Source organism: Armigeres subalbatus, chromosome 2 (assembly GCF_024139115.2).
Source record: "Armigeres subalbatus isolate Guangzhou_Male chromosome 2, GZ_Asu_2, whole genome shotgun sequence".
NCBI lineage: Eukaryota > Metazoa > Arthropoda > Insecta > Diptera > Culicidae > Armigeres > Armigeres subalbatus.
In genome coordinates, this window is record NC_085140.1 from 223,819,611 (window position 1) to 223,836,754 (window position 17,144).

Below are 17,144 nucleotides of genomic sequence, written 5' to 3' on the forward strand. Positions count from 1 at the left end.
CCTATTTCCGGGGATTAAACCACCCGACTTGGACGTTAATTTACAATGTTATGAAAACTCATATGTGAATATGTACGTTATGTGGAAGATATTGATTTGGAAAATGTATTGGAGGTAACCACTTTCCCTTCGATGGGACTCGAACCCATGACCCTACAGTACGCTAGACTGGTGCTTTAACCAACTAAGCTACGAAGGACCTCCGTCGGCCTTCGCAACCTAGAGGCTACTGAACGAGCTCGAGATTCCCAAATTGGACGCATAGTCAAATCACTCGCATAGTCAAATCAGTTGCGTGCTCTTGCCTACGCAATGCGGTTGAGCTTGACGACCGACTGGCAAATAGCTTACACAACCTCACTTGTTCAGTACAGTTGCTGATGAAGAATGTGTATAGCCGCCAGACATTCTAAATACTCACGCTCCTCTAATGTGGACGTGTACAATACACATGTGGAAGTATTGGCGATAAATGGATTGCGAGTGATTTGACTATGCGTCCAATTTGGGAATCTCGAGCTCGTTCAGTAGCCGCTAGGTTGCGAAGGCCGACGGAGGTCCTTCGTAGCTTAGTTGGTTAAAGCACCAGTCTAGCGTACTGTAGGGTCATGGGTTCGAGTCCCATCGAAGGGAAAGTGGTTACCTCCAATACATTTTCCAAATCAATATCTTCCACATAACGTACATATTCACATATGAGTTTTCATAACATTGTAAATTAGAAATTTAATGTAGTTTTACGATATGTTCATGGAGCCGCTTTTAGCCATCGGATACCGATTTTATCCGGGTTTTTGGATAGTAGGTTTATAACACCAAACATGTGGTAGGTTTTAGGATAAGTTGTGGCTAAAAGCAGAATAATATTAGTAACCACAAATAAAGTAGGGCTCTTACTGATTGTAACCATACATTGAGATTTGAAATCGGATCAGAAAAAGGGGTCATGCCACATACTTATTTAAATCAAGCTTTTTGACAGATCTTCCATCATTTCATTCCAGAAATCTTCTGATGCTTCAAGAATAAAAAAAAACAATCAAAAAGACGGATCCTGGAATCGCAGTTTGAAAGACGATATTAGAATTTCCATATCATTGATCTAAATATGTCCAAAAAGGACATTCGAAGTTTTTCAAATCATTCGGGAGTTCAGACGAATTGGTCTACCAAGACAACTGGGCTCGATACACAGCCAATAGAAACGCATGGGGTTCATACAGGCCCTTAGAGGACATGCGTATGATTTACGATCTAGATTTGTTCAAACCGTTTTTTACATCATTCTGGAGTTCAGACCAATTGATCTACCATGTCAACTGGGCTCAATACAAAGTCATTAGCAACCCATGGGGTCTATACATGCCCTTAGATGCCATGTGCATGATTTACAATTTGAATATGTACAAACCGGATGTTCTAAGTTCTCCAAATCATTCTGGAGTTGAGACCAGTTGATCTACCATATTGTAAAGTTTAATTTAAATAGTTTGTCTATTTTGATTTTATTTTCTAGGCATCAAATAATTAGGAACTTGTTTTCAGCATCACATAACGGTATAAATTCTGCGTTGTATAGTGAAGGCAGTCCCCAATTCGGTCCATTGTTGCACTGTCGTGTAGAGTATAGCATGGCAACTTATGTAGGTGCAGAGCCGGTTATGATGACATCGATCACGTAGGGTTCTGCTCGGAAAACGACGTCAGAAAGCAATTATTGGATACTCTAGTGGCCCCAGGGAAACAATCCTTCCAGGGAGTGTTGTCCTAAACGCTGTGCAAAATATCAGCTCTTTGATTTTACACCATCTAAACGATTTTATAATGTTAATTTGTAAGTGCGATTAATAGAAGGATAGATTAATAGAACTTCATGTCAAACTCCTGTGGTTCTGGCGTGCATTTTTTGATAGTTCGATATGACATTTAAAAAATTCAAATATCCCTTTATTAGTTCCACTTACTGAATTGAGATAAAAAAAACCTTTAGGTGGAGTAAAATCATAGAGCAGATTTTTTTGCACAGAGTGTAGGACACCACCCAAGTAATCAATAACCAATAAGCACATAGTGCTACTTCAATGCTTATAGGTTTTTGAATAGCCATATATTGGCCTTATATGTCGATTTGGCGAATTGGAGTGCTTATTGTGCTTATTGATTACTTGGGTACTGCTTCCACGAAATCTAAAAATTTTGCCCGAAGAACAAAGGCATTAAAATCTAATACTATTGTTTTTTTTCTTTCTTCACAGTTTTTTTGTATTGCCTCTGCCTTTCTGTTCCGTAGAACTCCGTAGCTTTGGCCATCCTGAAGATGCTCCAGTCGAACCACACTTCGAGCAGGACGACACATCGCACCGTCCGTGACGCCAAATGCCCGGATGAGTTGCTGTAATTCCCTAATCCCGAATCGTAAGCCCCATCCATCCTTAAAAAATGCAAATCATACCTCGAGCCACCACGAGTACGTAGGCTTCTATCCCTCTCTTTTTAAATTAATGATAAGATGATATTAATTGTATGTATCACAAAGAAACGTGGCTCCGTAAAGTTTTATACACGCCTGAGTTTACTAATTTACAGAACTGGATCTCTATTCAAATCAAGAGTAAACTCTTTTTATATTACCGATTGTATACGTTGACCAATGAAAGGAAAATCAGTTTAAAAACCGACAACAGTAAAAAAAAAACACTCCAGTACCGGTATTTCCCGGTACTACCGGTACTGGAATCCTCAGTACCGTAGAACCGGTACTACAAAAAAAGTGTCGGTACTGGAAACCCTCTCTGGGCGCAGGGCTGGGGGTCCAAACATGGGAAAAACCTCTCAGTCATTGAAATGATGAAATGGACCATGGGTGTTTTCAAGAAGTTACCTACGTTTTCAGGTGACTCTGAAGAGTGGCCCATCTTCTATAGCAGCTACCAAGATTCGACTGTAGCCTGCGGATTTTCTCCGGTGGAAAATGTAATCCGGCTACGAGAGTGCTCACGTGGCCAAGCGCGTGACGCAGTAGTAACGGAGCTCATGTTCCCGAACGCGGTGTTGTCAATCATGGAAACCCTTCGGCGATTGTATGGACGTCCGGAGTTACTCGTCAAAAATCTACTGGCGAAAGTTCGTCGTTTGGAAGCACCGAAGTCGGAACGACTTGACGCAGTTTGATGAGTTTTGGTATAGCGGTTCAACAATTGTGCGACCACCTCGAGGCTGCAAATTTGCGAAGTCACCTGTCGAATCCCACTCTATTGGAGGAGCTTGTGGAGAAGCTACCCGCATCGATTAAATTAGAATGGGTTCGGTATAAACGAGTGTTCAACGAACCATCGCTAAAGGAGTTTGGGGAGTTTATGGACCGGCTCGTGGTTGATGCGAGCGAGGTGACAACATTCGTGGCATCGAGAGAAGAGAACATTCACACTGATAGAACAAAACACAACCTAAAGGCGCACATACTATCGCACGAGACTCCAAGTGTGGCAGTAAAACATCTTCCGCGAGAGCCATGCCCAATATGTTGGAAACTAGATCATCGTGTGCGCAACTGCGACAAGTTCAAGCAAATGAACGTTATGGATCGTCTAAGAGCATTACAACGATTCAAGCTTTGTGAGGTGTGCCTGTTTCCCCACGGTAATAAGGTGTGTCGTTCAAGATAGATATGGACACGCCAATCGCGAAACAGTTGTCAACGAAGTACGTCAGCGATTTCATATTTCCAGCTTAAGATCGTCAGTGGACAAAGTGATGAAAAAAAGCCAGCATTGTACAGTGACGAAGTGCCAACCTCAAAATCCAAGAATGGCGCCACTACCGGAAGAACGACTGACCCCATTTGTTCGACCATTCAGTTACGTAGGGGTTGACTACTTAGGGCCGCTAGAAGTTGCTGTTGGACGTCGCCGCGAGAAAAGATACGTGGTCGTCTTTACTTGTTTGGTCATCCGTGCCGTCCATTTGGAAGTAGCTCACAATCTTCCTACCGACTCGGCCATTAGAAGATTCGTTCGTAGGCGAGGGTCTCCAGTAGAGATGTTTTCGGACAATGGTACTAATTTTGTTGGGGCAAGCAATGAGTTAGCAGAGCAGATTAAAACCATAAACAATGAGTGCGCCGAAACGTTCACCGATGCACGTACCAAGTGGACTTTTAATCCGCCATCCGCACCACACATGGGTGGTGTATGGGAACGGATGGTATGGAATGTCAAGGAGACTATACGAGCGTTAGACGACGGGCGTAAGTTGAACGATGAAATTTGACTAACGGTTCTAGCAGAGGCGGAAGACTTTATAAATTCTCGTCCGCTGAACTACATGCCTCAAACATCGGCGAAAGATGAGGCGCTCACGCCGAACCACTTTATTATGGGGAGCTCATCCGGGAACCATGATTTCATGTGAACTCCGGTGAACTTGGCCGAAACGTTGAAGACCAGCTATCAGAGATCACAATTTCTTTCGGATGCAGTATGGACTCGATGAATAAAAGAATACTTCCCAACACTGAACAAACCAAGTGTCTAAGACGAATTAAGTACTCTCAACTTGAGTTGAGTCAAATACGAGACACTGAAGACGACCACACAGTTGTGGTCGAAATACGTATCTGCAAAGATAACGAAAATTAACTAGTTGAATTAAATGGAGAGTACTTAATTCGTCTTAGACGGTTGAATACATTCCAGTAAAAGAGCGTTATATATTTTTCCCAAACCAAGTGGTTTGAAGAGTCTAAGCTGGTGAAAGTTTGAGATTTGGTCTACGTAGCTGAAGGTAATCGGAGAACTTGGATCCGCGCGAAGGTTGTTCAAGTAATTGTTGGAAGCGATGGTTGAGTGCGGCAAGCTGTGGTGCGTACAGCTAGTGGTAGAGATCTGAAGCGACCGGTTGTCAAACTAGCTGTTATGGAAGTGACGGATCGTGAATCCTGCGAGCAACCCGTAGGATATACCCAGGACCCACGGAGCGGGGGATGTTCTGGCACCACTGCAGCCCTTCGGGCAAATGACAGATGCTGAATACAACTCTGGTCCGGGGAGAAGATTTGATGAATATGGTAAAAGACTGCGGTGGGCCGGGCACGTAGCCAGAATGTCGGACAGTAACCCGGTGAAAATGGTTCTCGACAACGATCCGACGGGCACAAGAAGGCGAGGTGCGCAGCGGGCAAGGTGGATCGATCAGGTGGAAGATGACTTGCGGACCCTCCGTAGACTGCGTGGTTGGCGACGTGTAGCCATGGACCGAGCCGAATGGAGAAAACTCTTATATACCGCACAGGCCACTTCGGCCTTAGTCTGAATAAATAATAATAATAATAATTGTTTAAATCTAAAAAGGGAAGCCATTAATTATCAAAATACTATAATTGTACCACGGAAAAAAAAACTGTGCAGAATATCTGTGACATAGGGTTAACGTGATATATATTCATCAGATTTATAACCTAAAAATACGTTACCTATAGATAAGAAAACCGGTCATCTGGCTCTGGATCGTAGTTCGAGTTCGAGTGTGGAAGAATTGAGGAGGAAACTAATGTGGGTAAATTCCAAAATTTAAGAGTAAGAAAATAACTGATTAATAAATAATTTCAGCTTTGAGCACTTCTACCATAAACGGTGTCTGCTACAAGGAACTTCTCGAATGCATCCGAACAATACTCGTATCGACTTAAAAGAAAATAGAAAAGGATTACTTATTAAACAATATATGGATTTAATATTATTCAGTTTTTTATGCTTACAAGTGAATACCAGTTCATATGCATTTTTTTACTAAGCAAGGTAATATTTGCAAAAAATGTCTAATACATCAGCGTTATTATGTTTATATTTGTCCATATTTTCGGAATATGTTACACTTCTATTGAAAGTATAAGAAAATACGCGGAAATAGAGGACACTTTCCAAATATCACTTTATTTACAAAAAAATGTACGTTAGTACATACTAGTATTCATTTGTTTAGTATAAAAAAATCATGGACAAAAAATAATCCATACAGTATTTACATAACTAACCTTTCTCCATTTTCATCTAGGTAGATATAAATATTTTTTTAAAAACTGCCCTTTGGGAAATAATAAAATAATAAAATTTCATCAGGTCTTCATAATTTTTCATGTTGTTCAATTGCTTACCACCCTGACTAATCAGAAATCATTAGGAGGTAAATTTTTATTAGCATTTGAAATAGTCTTCAGTAAAATCCAAATTTTGAAAAAAAAAATCGAAAAAAATCATTTCTTGAGAATAGTATTTGTATAAAAGAGCATGTGTTTTCCTGTTCATTGCTGAGCATAACACCTGTCCAACTTTGCCCCATTGCATAAACGACACTTATGTGGAAAATACTATAAATTCGCCTTTTTCCGCGATTAATCGCCAGAAATCATTTTTTCTAACTGGATCACCGTCACGAATCGTGTATTTTGTCATCATCCTTGATTTTTGATAATATTGAATAGTAAAAGTGTTCATAAAGTTCGATCACTGATAAAATTTCATTGTTTGGTCTTTCTTTTCAAAATAAGCAAATAAATCATCACAACAGGCTCTGGAATTTTAATTTTTTTAACAAGGTCCATCGAAATTAAACGTCTCTGAAGAAATCACACTTTAAAAACGCTGTTTGGCCAGTTATGGCGTATGGGACTTTTATACGAATATCCCTAAAAGTTGTGAATATTTACCAAAATGTCGGCATTAATGTACACCTCTGTTCAGAATAATAGCAGCGGAAGTCGTTTTTCATACAAAATGGTAAACTTTGACAAGCTGTAACTATGTACCCCGATGACCGATTGAGCAAAAATTTTAGCAGTGAACTACAAATATGAAGAAATTTACCCATACTACGTATCAATTCCTTCGAATGACGTGTTAAAAAATTACGCTCTAGGTCAAATTGTTAAAAAAATAGCAGTTTTTTATTTTTGTTATATTGGCCAATTCAAATGTCAAATTCAACAATTTATATTTTTTACTTAGTGTCTCGCAGCACCTGAATTCAAATTGATAACATTACAATTAATTGTTTTCTTGATATTTCTAAAACAAAAACTGCTATTATTTTGAACAAACCTAGTGTGTAATTTTTGAACGCGTCATTCGAAAAAAATGATACTTAGTATGTGTAAAATTCATCATATTTGTAGTTCACTGCCAAAATTTCAGCTCAATCGGTCATCGGGGTGCAAAGTTACAGCTTGTCAAAGTTGACCATTTTGTATGAAAAACGGCTTCCGCTGCTATTATTCTGAACACAGGTGTATATTGCAACTTCGCTGAAGACATCCATGGTCCATTTCATCATTTCGCTGACTGAGAGGTTTTTTCCATGTTTGGACAAGGGCTGCTCCAGTGTAGGGCGTATTATAAAAAAAGCTCATTTTCAAAGTGAACATTTAACCGCAACGTAAATAAAGTGTACAAGAAAAGCAAAACATGTAAAATTTTAAACTTGAACTGTGTTTTAGATAAATAATCTAAAATTAAACTATTTAATTTTAGGTTTTGAAATATTATAATTACAAAACATTACCAATGATACATCAAGGTCTAATTACTGTTTATTCTTCTTCTTCTTCTTATTGGCATTACATTCCCAATTGAGATATTGCCACCTTTTAGCTTAGTGTTCACTCAGCAATTCAGTACTTTTACAGTAATTTTTGCATTCGTATACCATGATACTATCATGATGATACTTTAACGTCAAGGGAAGTCGACAGAAATTCCAATCCGATTTTTTTTAGATTGGACAGGGAATTGAACCCAGTCACCTTCAGCATGGTCTTGCTTTGTAGTCGCGCATCTTTATTATTGTTCTATAATGTCCGTTAAGAATAGACCCCGATTTAGGTACTTAAATTGTTATAAATGAGAGAGCTAATTCCTAACTAGAAAACTATCAGAAAGTAATGTAAAATGGACATTGGCTAAAAGAGCTGATCGAGTCAATAAAATTGATTCTACTATCTTGGTTACACTTACCTATAGACTTAGGAAAATACCACAGTAGTGACATACCTGTATTAAAAAAGAAAAAAGGTATTAGATTTGGCTGATGCTATATAGCAAATAAAAAACTGGATTGATCCATATAGTAGCTTTTAGTAGCATTAGTTTAATGAGATATTCGAACAAAATAACATTGAATTAATGACTAAATATTGGGACCATTTGGCATATCGATCAATCATTCTTGCGTCAGTTCGTGATGGATGCCTCTTGCGATGCTTTTCATTTTTATCCATTTCTAAGAAGTAGGTATATTGACTTATTGATAAATCAACACCATTGTAGTATTAACTGAATTCATTTACTTAATTTGTGTTCGATATGCGATTACTATTGAGTTCACCGATGTACCCCGAAAGACCCTCTCCCTCTTTCTCGTAACACTTTTGTATGGATGGATTAAAATATTTGTAACTTTTGATCTGACTCTCTCGCACGTTACGTAATTTGTGAACGGCCCATAAGTCAACCTGCTTCATTAGCGTCGACTTTCTTGGCTATCTGAACAGAAGTATATTACTTGGCTCGCTGCTGCTGCTGATTGCACTGCTCACAAAATGGCAAATTTTGTCGCCTAGAAGACAGTACATTGTCTACCCAGGTAAATGTTATTTCTTTAAGAAATAAGCCGTCAGTGTAATAAACAGTATACACACTTAAAATATTTTACAGTCTACGGTAATTTTTTACCGAACTTTCAACAGCTGAACGTTCGGTAATCAGTACGGTAAACGAAACGATTACAGTTTGTTCGGTAATTTCATTTTTTGATGATCTGTCAAATTTTACAGTACAGTTCGGTAATTTAAAATTAGAGAAACTACCGAGCGCTACGGTACTTTTTCAAATAAAAAAAAGAAAAAAATATAAATGTTTGATGTTTTCAATGATAGGTATTGAATAAAATACAATTGCGGGTTCATATTGTGACTTTTATTAATTTTGTTTTTAATCGAACTTATTTCATAATAGAAACGCCGTCTTAAGAAATCTGCCACATTTTTCGTATATGGAACAGCAGAGAAAATATCACCCATGAAAGGATCTGAAAAGAGTATTATTATAATATTACGTTTAAAACGAACAACTGTTATGAAGTACGTAATACAATACCTGTTTTTATTTCTGCTATCAATATCTGGACATGATTTTTTTGTTAATCCGATTAAAAACTGTGACCGTTACGTTAAACAAAGTTTTGAATTAATCGCTAGCTGCAAACAATTTCTGTAGACAGGTACAGTTTGACAGCTCAACATAGTTTACCGAAGTACTGTAATATAGAATTTATTTTGCAGTTTGTTCGGTATTTGTTTTACCATATACGGCAATAATCAGATTTTACAGTACGAACTGTAGGTTTCAATACCGAACTCTGTCAAATAATTTTTGAATTACAGTTTGATCGGTAAAATTTTACCGAAATCCAGTAGAATGCATATTTTCAACCGAACTTACTGTAATTTTTAATGTTTACCGAAGTTTTTCGTCAAAAAATTACCGAACAGCGAAATCTATTTTAAGTGTGTAAGGCCACCTGGAACAACGACAACTTTGTTACAATCAAGCATTAGCGATAACACCTTGGGCTATGTAATAATGTTCTCCAAGAATTATGGTGATGATCATTTTGTGATACAAAACTGGCAACACTGCTAGCGTGCGGTTTTTCGAGGAAAATGTCAGAAATTCAAACTAACGCCACGCCCTTTTGAAAATGCTGAACCCGCAGATCCTCTCTGTACTAGAGCACCTGTTCAACTCTATTATCAAAGTCAAAGCTTATCCTTTGGCTTGGAAACGTTGATTTTTCACTTGCGTTCAATTGTGTAAACCATCAAAAGCTGCTAATAAAACTACATGACGAATTCATTTTTTCTGAAGAAGCAAGCAAGCTTATTGCTTCGTTTCTGAGCCAACGCAAGCAAGCCGTTAAAATAGGTAACCGAACATCATCGGAACGACCTGTTCCAGATGGCACTCCTCAATGGTCGTGTTTGAGTGCCCTACTATCTAGTTTATGCATTAACAGCCTCCCATCACAACTAAGTAGGGGGAATGACGACTTGGGCAGGTTTTGTTCTATTATTGGCAGGGGTTTTTTTTATGTCTGAGTCTGACTATGCTCAAATTTGGCCTAAACATTCTTTGCATATCAAAGAACATAAAATTTGGTCGACAAAACCACCCTGCCAATAATAGAACAAAACCTGCCAAAGCCGTCTTTCCCCCTATCAGTTGTACGAAGACGATCTTCAGATCTACATTTCTGGACCGGCCGACGACATCTAACAACTTGTTACAGCTATAAGGATCTCGCAACTGTTGATTCACTTTTTTCCAACCCAAAAAAACTCAAGAGATAGTATTCTCTAAAACAACATCATCCCAGGTAACTCAATAGTGTTTTGTGGTGAACCACTAGCACTCTCTGACTCGGTCACCAACCTAGGGCTGCGAATGGACAAAAATATGAGCTGGACTGGGCAAGTGAATGAAGTGACGAGGAAAGTTTTCGGCATCCTTCGAACTTTCAGACAGTTTGGATCAGTGTTGTCACACATTACTCGCAAGAAACTTGTAAAATCAGTCATCATGCCATTCCTAACATATTGTGACAAGGTTTACTACAAAGGACTTTCAGCATCTCTTAAGGAACAATTGCATCGTTGTTTTAAAGCTTCGATAAGGTTCGTACATAAACTACGTCAAAGGGAATCTACAGCAGCTCTACGCGAAACGATTATTGGACACGATCTCCCGAAGAACTATCACTACAGGATATGTTGTTTTATGAGAAACTGCTACTACGATGTACTTCTGATTTCTCCAAGAACTGCAGAAAGGATGACAAGAACGGTCCCGATGTTTCATCGTCCCGAGATACACTACATGAGCAAGAAAAAGTGTTTTAATAGCCGGAACGTTGACCTGGAATGACTTGCCACTAGCCATCAAACAAGTACCAACACTAGGTCTTTTTAAGCACTCCTTAAAGGCAACCTTTTAGTATCAGAGATAATTAGATATTTAAAAAAGCATAGTATTGTCGAAAAGTAAAACCTTCATTTCGTACCGTCCTTGACCTGACTAAAAGTTATGCACTACAGGCTAACGTATTATTCAATAAATACAAATACAAAAACACAATATTTCACGAGTAATTAAATTTTAATCAATGCACTTTATTATAATCATCTTTCAAGATAAATTACAATGGCACTGTGATTATTGAGTTATGCAGGTTGGCTCATTGATGTAATTCTTGCTTTCTTCTTCTATGGCTCTACATTCCAAAAGGAACTTGACCTGCTTTTCAACTCAGTGTTCTATTAGCCTTTTCCCACTTATTAATTGAAAGTTTTTTATGCCCGCCAATGCATTAATAATGCATATCTTGTGTGGCAAGTACAATGGATACACTATGCCCAGGAAGTCAAGAATGTTTCCCACCCGAAAACAGTCTAAACCGGATGGAGAATCGAACTCACCATCACCATGAAGAAGATTAACAGCAGTGTTGGCAGAGTTACAAGGCTCTACTCAAAAACGAAAACATGTGTGTCGAGGAGTAGAATATTTAAGAAATATGCGAAAATATTCACTGCCTACCGGTGGGAATCGAACCCACACCTCCCAGTATCCAAGACGGGTGCTTTATCACTATACTCATTGAGTTACCCTAGCGGTAATGTGATAGATACGGTTCAACCTCTTACGGAAATTAGCGCATCAATTACACTCATCCATATTCTCTCTTCTCAAACACGTGGTTTCTGTTTTGGTCCACAGAATCAAAGTGTTTTGTTTACATCCAACGTCTTTACTCGCAAGGCTAACTGGAGACTGTTTATGCAGATACCAAAAACGGATATTATGGTTGAATTGCAAGTTTATTTTAAAACGCGAAATGCAAAGATCTTGCAAGAAGTTCCCAACCAAAATGCAAGCAGCAAATAGTCAACTTTTCGATGCTGAATCCTATCTCTCCTATGAACTTGAAAGAGAAGGATGTTTAGACGTCAGCTGAAAGCTGTCCGTTTGTTTCGTTTGTTTTCGTCGAGTTTTTTTTCGAAGCGCGTGAGCCTCTCATAATTTTTCACGGAAATGCCTGGCATTTTACCAGGACATTTGGGAGTTGAAAATATTGAACATTTTTTGAAATTTGAATTTTGAACTGCCATAGTTTACATACTTATTTACAATAAAATTACAATTATTATTACATACTTCAAATGTTACGGTAAGCTTAATCATGTTACACCATTCATTTTCAAAAAATTAGTGATGACCTCTAAATTAAGAAAAATCACTCTAACAAAGAATAAAAAAATCATAGAATGACACTGAATGGTGCAGTCCATTTTACCCCTATTAATCATAGATAAATTCATATGTATACACCTCATTTTGCTCAGTGTCAGCAAAGCTGTGCGGATTTGGAATGATACAAACACATATATTATTTCAAAAAGCTTAAGATGAGCCAAATCAATAATCTCCCTTTGATTCGAGACACATGCCATATATAATGTATTTGCTTCACTTGCTGCCGTTGCTTTTTTATATTGGTAGTATTTGCTTCTGCAACTCACTCGTTCGAATTACTCCACATCCGACATCCAGCCAACTCACTCACTCACTTATCCGTTCTCACTTAGAGTAAAACGCCGACAACCGAAGCACTAGGCTATGCTGTTTTATGTATAAATATTTATGTAGAGAAGAAAAAAATGGTTGATGGTTGGTGTAGTAATTATCGATTTTGCGTTCGGTATACAACTTTTTTTTTGCCACACCAGCAAGTTGTTTTAAATATGTATCTATAGGGAATAATATATTCATGCATATTCCGGATTCTCAAAGTCTATTTAATTTTAACTAATATCGTGCTCCCACCAATCCATCAATATATCACTTCATAATAAAAAAAGAAAATAATTCACACACAGTACCTACTGGAGTGAAGACATAAAAAGAATAATATGATCGATACAAGGCAAGCAAGACCATCATAGAAACCAGGCAAGCACTCAAAGCAATGGTGTAGCTGCAGCGTAACTCAATGGAATACAAAAAGATTAGCCCGAAAAACAATTCGTATTAATGATGTGATTTATTGCTTGGTTTTATTCAAATAAGGAGCAGCATAATTCGTGGCGTAACATCATTTATGAGCAACTTTTCTTCTCGCGTTGCGTTTTTCTCACTTCAGCTTATACGCACAAAACAATAGAAATAATCATCAATTTATATATGTATGTACTCTAAAGTGAATAGAGTAACGCCACCAATAGAAAAGACATTAGTATACAAACTTAAAAGAAAATATCGCGTTAATGTTAACATCAAATGCTGTAATATAGGGTCACGCTCCATTAAGACACGTAACCAATTTCTGTCAGTATTTACAATGAATGAAAATAATAATCTTCTTCTATATGGAGTAACTGTCCGAAATAAAAAAAAAACAAATTTTGTTTGTTTATTACTTTTGTGTGTTTTTTAGCAGTGAGCACGCATGTTATCAAAAAGAACCGAAGAAATAGCTGCTTTATTTCTCTGTTTAGAGATGAGATTAATTTACATATAGTGAGATGGAGAAGGGGTTATTTCCCCTGAATAAAAATAGTTTCTATCTGTCTGACCTATTATAGACCTGGAAAATAATAAACCGATCGGCGTGAAAAATTGTACGTAAGGTTTTTTAAGGCCAGGTTCTTATGATGGTTTGATATCTCTCCCCCTCTGGATGGGAAGGGGGTGGGGGGTGTGCTTACTTGAATTGGCATGTGGAGAAGGCAGGACATGTTTTTTCTTCATTTATTAAATTTTTAGCTCGAGACAAGCTCATTGCTAGACAGGAAACGTTTATGTAGTGGTTAAAGACCCCATCTTAAGGCTCCCCCAGACCTAAGCGATTTCATCGCCGCGACGGCGACAACTGGTCGCCGCGATTCTATCGTTGGGTCGTTGCAGGCAACGTTCTATTTACGCTTCCATACCAACGGCGACAGAATCGCTGTCGCCAAACGATAGAATCGCGTCGCGACTGTCGCGTCGCGTGTGTTTGGGGGAACCTTTGAAAGGGGGGCTCCCAGATAAATTAAACGCAAATTTCTGCATAACTCAAGAGAAAAGATATTTTAGTTACAAGATAAAGATTGTCGCTGTCGTCGCTGTCTGAAACATCTTTTGCTGGCGAGGATAGGGGAGCTAAATGTCAAAGAAGGAAAATCCATACGATTTGACAGCTTGGTACCCAACATGTTCCGGACAGCAGAACAAAGGGAACCGAAGCGACAATCTTTATCTAGTAACTAAAATATCTTTTCTCAAGAGCTAATCAAGCAAATGGGACCGAATTTGGCAGTTGGAAAGGAAAAAAAAACGTCTCACTCGAGAGAGACGATAAAATATTCGAAAGGGGCAAATGTACTTGCAGATCAAACGTCAATACAAAAAAAGTTTGTTCCAATAAAATTGTGTTGAACGAGAAGGGTCAGCTAGTGTCTAATAAGGACTGTTCATTAAAGAAAGTGGACACCTGTTTTTCAAAGGAACATGTTTATTTTTGAACAAATTCAAAAGGTTGCTTACATAAATGACAATCAACATACAGGGGTTAGGCAAAATGATTGAGATAGGCAAAATTTGGCCCAAATTCAAATCCTTATAACTTTTTGAAAAATTGATGAAATTGGACAAAACCGGAAGCATTCGACGGCAAATTTAGTCAAGATTTAGGAACATGCACGGTCACGAATACTGGCCACCGGACACCGGAGATGTTCCGGATTTTCGGAGGCCATGTCAAATACACATTTTTTCTGCCGCTCGTATTTTTGTGTGGTTTGAAGTTACATCGATAAACACTATTTTCCTAGAAACTAGATCTTATTGAAAATTGAATGCGAGCGGTTGCACTAAGATCAGTTGAAATACATCCGAGATATGGCCATTTCAGTAAACCTGGTTCCGGATACTATGGTCAATTATGTATATCCTTCCAATCATATACGTGATTATCCGGTACCATATCAATATTGGTATCAAACTTCAAGATTTTTCATGGAGATGCTTCATGAAGCAAATGCAGGACGATCAGTTGCCCTGACCACTCTGTAGTAGGTTCCAGGTGCCCCGGGGGAAGTGGCCAATTTGAAAAACGTTCAGAACCCTATCAATATGGGTATCAAACTTCAAGATTTTTCATGGAGATGCTTCAGGAAGCATATTCAGGATGATCAGTTGCCCTGACCACTCTGTAGTAGGTTCCAGGTGCCCCGGGGGAAGTGGCCAATTTGAAAAACGTTCAGAACCCTATCAATATGGGTATCAAACTTCAAGATTTTTCATGAAGATGCTTCAGGAAGCATATTCAGGACGATCAGTTGCCCTGACCACTCTGTAGTAGGTTCCAGGTGCCCCGGGGGAAGTGGCCAATTTGAAAAACGTTCAGAACCCTATCAATATGGGTATCAAACTTCAAGATTTTTCATGAAGATGCTTCAGGAAGCATATTCAGGATGATCAGTTGCCCTAACCACTCTTTAGTAGGTTCCAGGTGCCCCGGGGGAAGTGGCCAATTTGAAAAACGTTCAGAACCCTATCAATATGGGTGTCAAACTTCAAGATTTTTCATGAAGATGCTTCAGGAAGCATATTCAGGATGATCAGATGCTCTAACCACTCTGTAGTAGGTTCCAGGTGTCTTGGGGAAGTGACCAATTTTCAAAATGTTCGAAACCATATCAAATACTCAACACTCATTATCAAAGTTCAAGGTTTTTCATGGAGATGCTTTTGGACTCTCCTGTCGAATAGATTTCGCCGCCGCACGAAGTTGACCATCTACAAAACGCTCATTAGACTGGTCGGCCTCTATGGCCACGAAAGTTGGATGTTGCTGGCGAAGGACCAACGCGCCCTTGGAGTTTCTGAATGGAAGGTGTTGTGGACTATTTATGGTGGGGTGCAGATGGAAGCCAATGGAGGTGGTGGTGGAGGCCAATGAACCACGAGTTGTAACTGTTAGGAGAACTACCACACGGTACAATTTTGGTGGTTACGGTGGGCCAGGCATGTAGCCAGAATGTCAGAAGACAACCCGATTGAGATGGTGCTCGATAATTATCCGACCGGTACAAGAAGAAGAGGCGCGATGCGGTCACGGTGGATCGACCAAGTGTAAGATGGCCTGCCATCAATAGCAGCAGGTCGAAGGCATGACTTAGCAATTGTGTGGGGTGCTATATCTTGACATGGCCATGGTCCTATTATGGCACTTAAGGGAAAAGCCTGCCGATTATCAAATTATTTTGGAAGACAAGGTATTTGTTGATATGATGACAAATCCTGAATATGACGTCTGTTTTTCATTTTTGCGAAAGATCCGCAGGTCGCGTTCCACTTGGTCGATCCACCGTGACCGCTGCACGCCTCTTCTTCTTGTACCGGTCGGATTATTATCGAAGCATTATCTCAATCGGGTTATCGTCTGACATTCTGGCTTCTTGCCCGGCCCACCGTAACCGCCAAAATTGTACCGTGTGGGTAGTTCTCCTAACAGTTACAACTCGTGGTTCATTGACCTCCACCACCACCTCCATTGTCTTCCGTCTGCCCCCCACCATAGATGGTCCGCAACATCCGCAACTCCAAGGGCGCGTTGGTTCTTCGCCAGCAACATCCAACTCTCGTGGCCATACTGGCAGACCAGTCTAATGAGCGTTTTGTAGATGGTCAACTTCGTGCTGCGGCGAACTCTATTCGACAGGAGAGTCCAAATGCATCTCCATGAAAACCTTGAACTTTGATACTCATTTTGATGTGGTTTCGAACATTTTGCACATTGGCCACTTCCCCAGGACACCTGGAACCTACTACAGAGTGGTCATGACAGCTGCTGGTTCTAAAATGCATTTAAAAGTATCACCTCGAAAAATCTTGAAGTTTGATACCCAAATTAATAGGGTTCTGAACGTTTTTCAAATTGGCCATTTCCCCCGGGGCACCTGGAACCTACTACAGAGTGGTCAGGGCAACTGATCGTCCTGAATATGCTTCCTGAAGCATCTTCATGAAAAATCTTGAAGTTCGATACCCATA

General features: G+C 39.2%; 1 protein-coding gene across 3 annotated transcripts in view; it reads right to left on the bottom strand.

Moving 5' to 3' along the window:
- LOC134211760 (sex determination protein fruitless) overlaps positions 1–17,144 on the bottom strand; it is a 191,266-nt gene that overhangs the window by 70,497 nt on the left and 103,625 nt on the right. The window lies entirely within an intron of this gene.